Source organism: Eumetopias jubatus, unplaced genomic scaffold (assembly GCF_037043125.1).
Source record: "Eumetopias jubatus isolate StellerSeaLion01/CBP00866 unplaced genomic scaffold, mEumJub1_p1.0 scaffold_4, whole genome shotgun sequence".
Lineage (NCBI taxonomy): Eukaryota > Metazoa > Chordata > Mammalia > Carnivora > Otariidae > Eumetopias > Eumetopias jubatus.
The window spans coordinates 153,006,277-153,016,791 of NW_028274810.1; positions in this window are offsets into that span (position 1 = coordinate 153,006,277).

Below are 10,515 nucleotides of genomic sequence, written 5' to 3' on the forward strand. Positions count from 1 at the left end.
GAAGTGCAGGTATTAAGAGTGCTAACTTCAAAAGGTTTTACTCAGGTTTAAATGAAATAATATATTTAAAGCACTTGCAACAGGGCCTGGCACATACAAAACAACAGAAAATTCTCACTATGATCCTGCACTTCGGGACTGAGCAGTAGGTAACGCAGAGTTAAGGGAAACCCTGAAACCACTATACAATGGTTTTTCTTTTTTCTCTTGGAACCACAGGCTGTAACTATTAAGAATTTTTTTTTTTTTAGATTTTATTTATTTGAGGGACAGAGAGAGAGCATGAGCAGGGGGAGGGGCAGAGGGAGAGGAAGAGAGATAAGCAGACTCCCTGCTGAGCAGGGAGCCCAATGCGGGGCTCCATCCCAGGACCGTGAGATCATAACCTGAGCTGAAATCAGACACTTAACCGAATGAGCCACCCAGGTGCCCCAAGTTCAACAAGATTATCACCCAGAAGATAAACTCCCCATGGAAGAAAAAAAGCAAAATACCTGCAAAATGCCTTGCTCAAGATTGTCTAGAAATTAAGCTCGGTGCTGTTTCATATTTTTGTTAAGAGAGTTCTACAGACACCTAATATGAAATGTCCAAAATAAGTTTACAAAGTTGTGTTTTGATGAAACCAAGGCCCACAGCTTCTGCCTCAGGGGAGGAAGTTGAAGAGGGTGACAATCAGTTTCAATCAGCTTGGCAATTAAGCAGTGTAAGCTCCCAGGTGTCCTGGGAGCTCTAACAGTGGATCAGAAACCAGCCCCCTGTCCCAGAGGCAGGATGAGACTGAAGAAAGAGACAGGCCACTCCATGTCAGTAGGTAGCAATTTTAATAATAGCAAAGGCAACTTACATATGAGGCTTGTCTTGGGTGAATGGACAGCAAGACAGATGGGTCCCTGCACCTGCCCTCCAAATCTTAGAAAGCTTATAAAGAGGCCCTAACTGGGCTCAGTCTTGTGTATACCTGCAGGCGTTTTCAACATCACCTCACATCAAAGGCTATGTCCTCAGAGCAGCCTCTGGGAGCAGGAAAGGCAAGTCAAACCCACATTCCAAGGGCAGGGGAGGGGGTAAGGAGCCTCCATGACCTCAACCCTCTGGTCCAGGTGGGAATGCGCATTACAATAAGAGACAATTCTCCCTATTGAAAATAAGGGAAAAGACTCCCTTTTTTAGAACATTACTTTAGAAAGATTGTCATTATAAATTCTTTCTTGAAATGTATGTAAATCCTTTTTAAAAGGGTAGATAAAGCTCTGCCACCTTTACAACCCAGCCATGTCTTTCTCAGGACCTGGGGCCATCTCCTTGAAATGTAACCATCAAGGAAGATAGAGCCATTTCCTAGTTCAACCTGCAAAACTATCTCCTGTCGTAAAGATTTGAGAAGTTTATTTGTCCTTTGGATAAATGTTATTAGCTAACACAGTGGTCACTCCAATTGCCGAGTGAATTTAGGATGAACTATGTGTGACAAACGATGCTGCCAAGTCCTCTTACTCAAAGACTAGCCATTGTTTACCTTGAAAACATGTATGGAATGGGTTTTATCTGCTTGCCTATTTAAAAGGGCGAGATTTCTCTCAGCTATCTGTTTAGCAGATTGTGATTCTGGTTTACTCTTATTTAATAATAAAACAGTTTCTCTTCTCTATTGGGGTGCCAGAAGATTTTGTTTTAATTAAGTTTTCCCAATAGCAATGACATTCAAACTGCAGCAAACCCCTTAGTGCCCAGGTCTAAAGTCACATAGTTACATCAGCTCAGGCCTGACTGCCAGGGTAATAAAGAACCGTGTCTTCCAGAAAAGGCCAGAGAGTTGTTTAGCATTGTCTTGGAGAGAGCATGAGCAGTCCTTTGACCAGCTTCTGTTTCACTCCTAAAGAATAGGAGGAAGGCTCACCTGAAAGGGGGACCTCATGAGTACTTTAAAAGGTGGCCATCAGACCAGTAACATTCTTAAAGGTACAAGTCTGAGTCTGAGAAAAGGGAACAACAATTGATAATGTTCCTACCTCTGGTTTTCCATCCAGCATTCACTCCTGGCTGCATAGCACAGGGGGGATTGCTAAATGGTAGTATCAGCTGGAAAGAAAAGCCACCCTCAAAGTGGGTTAGTAAATGCTTTAGTCCTCATCCTACTGAGTACTATAGCCCAGCAGAAAAAAACTGCTCCAAAGCTTGTCAGTTTACAGGGAATTATATATAAAAAAGGTAGAGGGTAGAGGTGCTTGCAAGCAGTTCTCCATGGTCTGCACATCACATGGTATAATTTGTTCAGTTGTAAAAATCAAGGTTTGTTGATTTCCACATAGATACATGCGAGACCCTTAGGTCATCTTAATACATTCATTATGTTTCTATCATATTTTAATAAAAATATTGCCCTCATGCCTCCACTTGACTGATTTTCTGATTCTTGTTTTTGGTTTCTCCTGGAGCTCACTTGAAAGGGTCACAAGAGGCTAACATCATTCACCTACTGCAGTTTTAGTGCACAGTTAGTGCTCAGAGGACGTGGTCCAGGCTGCTGCTGCTGAAGGGATCTACAGAGATTCTGCACTGAGAAGCAGAAGACATGCTTGTCATGATTTTGCTACAGACTGGCTTTCTGCTACTGGGCAAGTAAACTTTCATCAACTTTATTTTCCTCATCATAAAACTGGGTGTTGGTGTAAACTATCTCTAAAATCACTTGTAGTTCTAAAAATCTGTGATTACAAATAAATTAGATTTGGCAAAGTAATTATCGGCCACCTGGGGCCATCTCCTTGAAATGTAACCATCAAGGAAGAAGGTCATTGTAAAATGCTATTACGATTTAAAAAAACTGATAGATAATATTCTTTCTTTAATATATTAGCTCTAGTGTATCTCTGGTGTTTGAGTACCTCATCTAATTTTACACATTTTAGGTGAATATTAAGCTTCATATTTTCAAAGTGCTTTACAATCATTAATTAGCTTCTTGAATGACCTCTGGAAGGGAAGCTTACCCATGATCCCAAACAAAGGCTTATTTTTTTCTCGTTCTGTAAAGGCAAGTCTTAAACTTGTCAATTTGGGATCTTACATTCATTTATTTTTCAATTAAAAAATAAATTATACTTAAACAGCCAATTTTATTCCAGTAATCCACTGCTGCTTCAGGTAACTCTACTAATAATTTATAGATTAACTTGATAGATAACCATTTTACTCCCATATAAAGATAAAACAATTAAGACACATAGAAGTTAATTTTTTTATTCTAGTAAAATATAAAATAGAATTACTACACTAAATTAATTACAATAAAATAGAATTGGGGTTGAGCTACAAAAATAGAACTCATTTGTTCCTTACTATCTAGTAATCTTCAGACTAAAAAAGATGCAGGCTGAGTCATCACTGGTTCTCCACATGCTTCTCATTTCTCCAAACCACACCTACTTTCACAGTTCAACATAAGTACTAGACACAGGTGCAAAAGTGTTTCAATGAGTAGTTAAACTCAATAAACAGTTATATCAGGTGTTCAACACTAGGGTAAAAATTAGAGATTTAAAAGTGATTTAGACAGTAGGGACCCAAAAATGATTTACACACAGCCCCTACCCTTAAGGAACTAGAAAGGAAGGAAAGGAAAGGAAACCAATGTTTGTTTGAACCCATGATGCATAGTGTAGTGTCTCATTTAACGCTAACAATAATACTGCAAAGTGGATATAATTTAAGCCCACCTACATGTAAGAGGAGACTGAGCTACCTTTATTGTTACCTGTGTGTGAGAGATCCTGAGACAATAAAATCCTAGCTCCATTAAACCTATGCTTTAGCATAACATTAGTTAGAAATTAATGGCCAAATTAATGAAATTTGGGGGAAAGACAAGATGGTCTTTTATTTATCTTTTTTTCCAAGTTTTTACTTAAATTCCAGTTAACGTACAGTGTAATATTAGTTTCAGGTATAGAATTTAGTGATTCAACACTCACATACAACACCCAGTTCTCATCACAATAAGTGTACTCCTTAATCCCCATCTCCTATTTAACCCATTCCCATACCCACCCCCACTCTGGTAACCATCAATTTGTTCTCTAAAGTTAAGAATCTGTTTCTTGGTTTTCCTTTCTTCCTCCCCCATATTCATTTGTTTTGTTTTTTAAATTCCACATATGAATGAAACCATATGGTATTTGTCTTTCTCTGACTGATTTCGCTTAGCCTAATAGTCTCTCACTCCTTCCATGTTGTTGCAAATGGCAAGATTTCATTCTTTTTATGGCTGAGTAATATTCCATGATATTCCATATCTATATCACATATAATATTCCATTATATTCCATATACACATACCACTTCTTCCTTATCAATTCATCTGTTGATGGACACTTGTGTTGCTTCCATAATTTGGCTATTGTAAATAATGCTGCAATAAATGTAAGGCTGGGTATCTCCTGCTGAATTAGTGTTCTTATATTTTCTGGGTAAATACCTAGTAGTGCAATTGTTGGATCATAAGTTAGTTCTATTTTTAACTTTTTGAGGAACCTCCATACTGTTTGCCAGAGTGACTGCACCAGTTTGCATCCCCACCAACCATGTAAGAGGGTTCTCCTTACTCCAGATCCTTGCCAACACCTGTTGTCCCCTATGTTCATTTTAGCCATTCTGACCAGCGTGAGGTGATATCTCATTATAGTTTTGATTTGTATTTACCTGATGACAAGTGGTATTGAACATTTTTCATGTGTCTGTTGTCATCTAGATGTCTTCTTTGGAAAAATATCTATTCATGTCTTCTGCCCATTTTTAAAAACTGAATTATTTGTTTTTTAGGTGTTGAGTTGTATAAGTTCTTTATAGATTTTGGATACTAACCCTTTATCAGATATGTCATTTGCAAATATCTTCTCCCATCCTGTAGGTTGCCTTTTAGTTTTGTTGATTGTTTCCTTCACTGTGCAGAAGATTTTTATTTTGATGAAGTCTCAATAGTTTATTTTTGCTTTTGTTTCCCTTCCCTCAACAGACCTATCTAATAAGAAGTTGCTATGGCCAATGCCAAAGAGGTTACTGCCTGTGTTCTCCTCAAGGATTTTGATGGATTCCTGTCTCACATTGAGGTCTTTCATCCATTTTGAGTCTATTTTTGTGTATGGTGTAAGGAAATGGTCCAGTTTCATTCCTCTGCATGTGGCTGTCCAGTTTTCCCAACACCATTTGTTGAAGAGACTGTCTTTTTTCCATTGGACATTCTTTCCTGCTTTGTTGAAGATTAGTTGACTATAGCATTGTGGGTTCACTTCTGGGTTTTCTATTCTGTTCCATTGATTTGTCTGCAACATGGCCTTTTAAATGTTTTTAAGATAAGGTGAAGGAATCAAAGAGAAAAATGGAAAATATGTAGGAGAAGGAGGTAACTGATAAAGCAAGGCCTTGGGATAGATGAGAGCAGATGGATTTAAATTGAGCACAAATGGAGGAATTGATCCTGAACTGAAGGGTCAAATCATACCCTGAAATGAGAGAGAAGGGGGTAAGGATGAGGTGTAGGTATAGATTTTAAAAGAAAAGAAGTTTCTTTTATGACTAGGATAGGGGCAGAGTAGGATAGAAATTGTAAAGAGGTCCTTACAGGAATTTCCTCAGTAAGATACAACACCATATTCTTTGAAGGAGGCCAGGAGATGACCAGATCTGAGTAGATATTAGCAAAGGTGTGGAATAGCTCTTCAGCATTTCAGAGAATTTTTTTCCTAAGAATTTTACTTATTTATTTGACACAGAGAGAGAGAAAGAAAGAGAGAGAGAGAGAGCACAAGTAAGGGGAGCGGCAGACAGAGGAAGAGGGAGAAACAGACTCCACACTGAGCAAGGAACGTGATGCAGGACCTGATCCCAGGATTCTGGGATCATGACCTGAGCTGAAGGCAGCCACCTAACTGACTGAGCCACCCAGGCGCCCCAGAGAATAGGTTTTTTAAAAAGCAGGAAGTGGGACTGATGAGTCATGTTCTATAGTTCAGCTGATATTAGAGCTTATGAATTTTCATTGATTCCACGTTTTCAAAGATAGGCAGTTTTAATCCAGAAGCTTTAGTATAGAGGATGGTTGTATAATTAATGGGCTCATGGCTGGGGTTTCTTAGGGCTCATACACAAGTGAGGTACAGAGTTGAGAGCTCTGAGACTAAAAGTAGTTCTGAGAGCAGCTCCTAGTACTGAAAGCCAAGCTGTGAGTAAGGGTAGTTCAAGCTCCGATCCCGGTACCCAGCCCAAATATGCTGGAGGACAGGAGACTCATCACCTAGGGAAAGTGGAGGGATCAAGAGATGAGAGACCTGGATGAAGCCAAGAAGCAGGTGTTATGGAACAAGTATATAAGAAACCTAGAAGGCTAGGCAGCTCCACTCAGAAGTAGGATCTTAAAGATGGGGAAGTTTCTGGTGATGGAGAGATCTAAAGGGTGGCCATCGAAGAGGTTGTGTGTATGAAGTAGAGATGAAAATCATAGGATTTGAGAAAGTCAAAGAAATGTGAGCCTAATGGGTAGAGTGAGTTTTCCACTTGTGTCTTACAGTTATTTAAGAATAATGGCAGGAACTGGGACAGAGCAGAAAGCTCTCACGCAGGTGGCAATTTTCTCAATGAAAATGGACAAGTAACATGGATATGTCTGCAATAGGTAGCAGGAACAGGATTCATAAAGGGTGGGTATTCACACATAATGATTCTATCTAGGAGAGATTTTGCAAGTTGGAGAAGAGTAAGATGCTGAAATGGAAAGTTAAGGTATAGGTTTAGGGAGAAAGAGTAATCCTCTTGACCAAAAAATATGGTGGTTATCCTATTGGTCAGTAGCTATAGGAGAGATATTGGAGCAACTATCCTAGAACCAGTAGAGAAAAACCGATCTCGGGTGAGAGCCATGTTTAATATAAAGCAAAACATAGAGGGAAGTTTTCATGAAGACTTAAAAAAATCGAGCAGGGTTTGTTTACAACAGAACAGGGGGTGAGAGCAGATGCCAGTAAGCTACAGGAAACAGGGAACATGGAATAGTAAGCAATTTGCTACCTTTTTCAAAATTTTTCTAAGCTCTGATTATCAGACCTATGTTGTTACCAAGCAACAGATACATTTTCCTCTATCACTTTGACATTGTCCCATCTTCCCTTCTGGCAACCAAAAAATAAAGGGCTAAGACAGTGTAACCCAGCTGGGGAAGGACTTGGCCTGCTGAGGAGAGAGTGGCTTTACAGTAAAGGAGCAGCAGGGCCATCAACATGTGCCAGCAGGAGCAAGGAGAGTACTTTTGGGGACTGTGTTCTGAGGCTGCTGAACAAGAGGCAAATGGAAAATGAATTTGGATAAGGGAGGGTTTATTAATTTGGGAGCACTCATCAGGAAGAGAAGAATGAATGCCCTGGGAAGGATCCTGGAAAACATGACTATTGTACTTCCATGATGGCTCTTAGAAGCTTGAAGAAAGTGGTGACCCACACTGAGAGAAGTAGAAGGAGAATTGTCATGCCAGAGGGTGGAAGCAGGGGAGCAAAATGCTCAGGCAAGTGGGCATGCTAGAGTGGCTATCCCCTGTAAAGCTGGAAATTGCACCAGATGACAAAGTTCTGATTCAGATGCTCCATTTGTCAAAGTGACTAGGAATTTTCTGGTGAGAGGGGTACCCCATCACTGAGAAGCTCAATGGTGGCTCTCCTCTGTGGGTCATGGCTGATGATAAAAGATGCTATCACCAAACTAGGTTCAAAGATAGCAACAAGGATAATAGAATCCTGAAACAATAGAGGCCAGGTGGCAGCACTTAACCATCAGAAGGGTACAACTGTGGCAGAATTGGAGTGGCACTCAGCGGTCTTGACCTAGAGAGAGCTGTAAAGATGATTAATACAATATGGCACCCCTGGGGGAAAAGACAGAAGCTAGCCAACAAGAGCGTGCTCAATGAAAAAAAAAATCAAGGATGGATGAACACAAGCCTGAGAGCAGGAGCCTCAATAAAAAGTTTCAGTCTCTTCCCCAGGTTCCTGACTTGAGCCAGTTCATCAATCCAGAGCCCAGTGGCTGAGGAGAGGCAGGAATGCAAGGAGGGAGGACCCCGAAACACCGTAGTGAGAATGTATGGTAATGACTTCTCCCACCCCCACCTCACCCCCAATTCTTCCCCAAAGAGACCTATGGCCATCCCCTTGGAAAACCATACACTGAAGAAAAGAGAATGCCTAAACATTTTGAAGATTGCTGGACACAATCATTATTGACACCTAGGAACTCTGAGTATTATTATGGTCCCCAATTAGAGTAGAGGTCTAAAGGAGGCAAATAATGAATGAATGGAGTTTTTGCCCAGATCTGGCATACAGTGGGTCCATTAAGCACATGGGCCTATGTGGTGATCATTTCCCCAGTCCTAAATGCATCATTGGAACAGACATACTTGATAGGTAGTATAACACCCACATCAGTTCCTTGGCCTATGGGATAAGAGTTGTCAAAGTGGGAAAGGGGAGCCTCTGAAATTACACAGTCAATATATTAAATAAAAAACAATATAGGAGAATGGTAGATATTAATGCCACTTTTGGTTCTCATCGTATCTCCATTTAATTCACCATACACGTCCCTCCAAAGACCCAACAGTTCCTGGAGAATAAACAATAGACTACTGCAATTCAACCAAGTAATAACCCCAATTAGAGCGACTGTACCACATGTGGTATCTTTACAAGAGCAGAGCCAGATGACCTCAGGTAACTGGCTTGAGGTGATCAATATGATGATTGTGTTCTTTCCCAACCTTATTAGAAAGTGTTTGCTTTCAATTAGAATGAATAATAGAAAAATATTTATAGTGTACCCCTAGGGTTACGTTGTCTCTTCCACCCTCTGTCATAATATAGTTTTAAGAGACTTGAAATGTTTGGACATCTCACAGAACACAACACTGGTCTGCTACATTGATGGCATTATCCTAATCAGGTTAGATTAACAAAGATTGGAGGCCTTGGTGAAGCATGTATACTCCAGAAGAATAAGAAGAAAATCCCTACAAATTGTTGGGGATCCAGCAAATCAGTGAAATTTAAGAATTATGGGGTCCAGAGCATATTTTTTGTGTCCTGTTTAAGAAAAATTTGCCTATTTCCCAGTCATGTTTTCTTATAGAATATTTATTATTTTACTTTCATATTTAGGTTTATGATCCATCTGGAATTTATGTTTTGTATGTGTGTGAGGTAGGTGGGCAGCCTTTATTTCTTCCGTTAATCCATATCCCCAGGATCATACATTGAACCCTTCCCTCCAAAAAAACAACTTTCCTACGTTGTTCTGTAGGAAAAAAAAAATCAAATTACCTTACATGTGTGGATCTTTTTTAGTTTCTCTTGACCATTTGCCTATTTTCTATCCTTGTGCCAAAAGACCTGATTTAATAACCTTAGCCTTATAATAGATCTTAATATCTGGTAGTTTAAGTACTCCAGCTTTGGTTTTTGAAATTACCTTGGCTATTCTCAGCCCTTGAATTTTCATATATATTTTAGAATCTGCTTATCAATTTCCATTCAAAAAATCTTCTGGGACATTATTGAAATTGCATTGAATTTATAGATCAGTTTTGGGAGAAATGACATCTTAACAATCTACAAATATGGTATAACTGCATTTATTTAGGATTTATTTTAATTTCTGCCAATGTTTTGTAGTCAGTAAGGCTTTGTATCACATCTTTTGATAGATTTATTTCTAGGTTTATTTCTTTTTGAGGACTTCGGATGATTCCATTTGCTAATTTCGTTTTTAGGACTTTTGCATCTATGTTTATAACAGAGATTGTTAAAACTGCCTCTTAACACTTTTTTCTTCTCGTTACAAATGCTTTAGAAAACCAGAAATTATATGATCACAAGCATTCTCTAGGGTGTTTACTTTGTGATGTACAGGATGTAGAATGAGTGGTGAAGGATTAGGGGTCTCCTGGAGTATTAAGAGAAGAGCTTGGACCAGTTTGGTACAAGTAGGAATGAAAAGGAAGGATAGACTCCCCAGTGTTTAGCTCCAGATTAGATGGAGGGGTAACATTATGAAATAGAGAAGTTGGGAGAAGTTGATTTCGGCTTGGAGAAGAGCAAAAATAATAAGCTGACTTGGGGTAAAATCTTTATCTTCATCATAACTGTCACCATCATTAGGATGCATACAAAGGAATAACAGCAATTTTTTAGAAATCACAAATGCATGAAATTACATAACTGGCTAGCATGTTAATGTCTTTAATTAGAAAATTTCCTTACATTGCTTTGTAGCTAATTTTACAAATTATTTCCATTCACAATCAGAAAACGTAATTCATCGTATATTCGTTGAACACCTTGCAAGGGATCCGTACTTCATACATAATACAACTCATTTCTATACAGACTGCGCTTTTCCTTTCCTTAACCACCAGGTGGCGACCAGGAGCCCACGTCTCCCTCCTGCTCCTCCCTCCTCTTCCCAGGCGGCCCA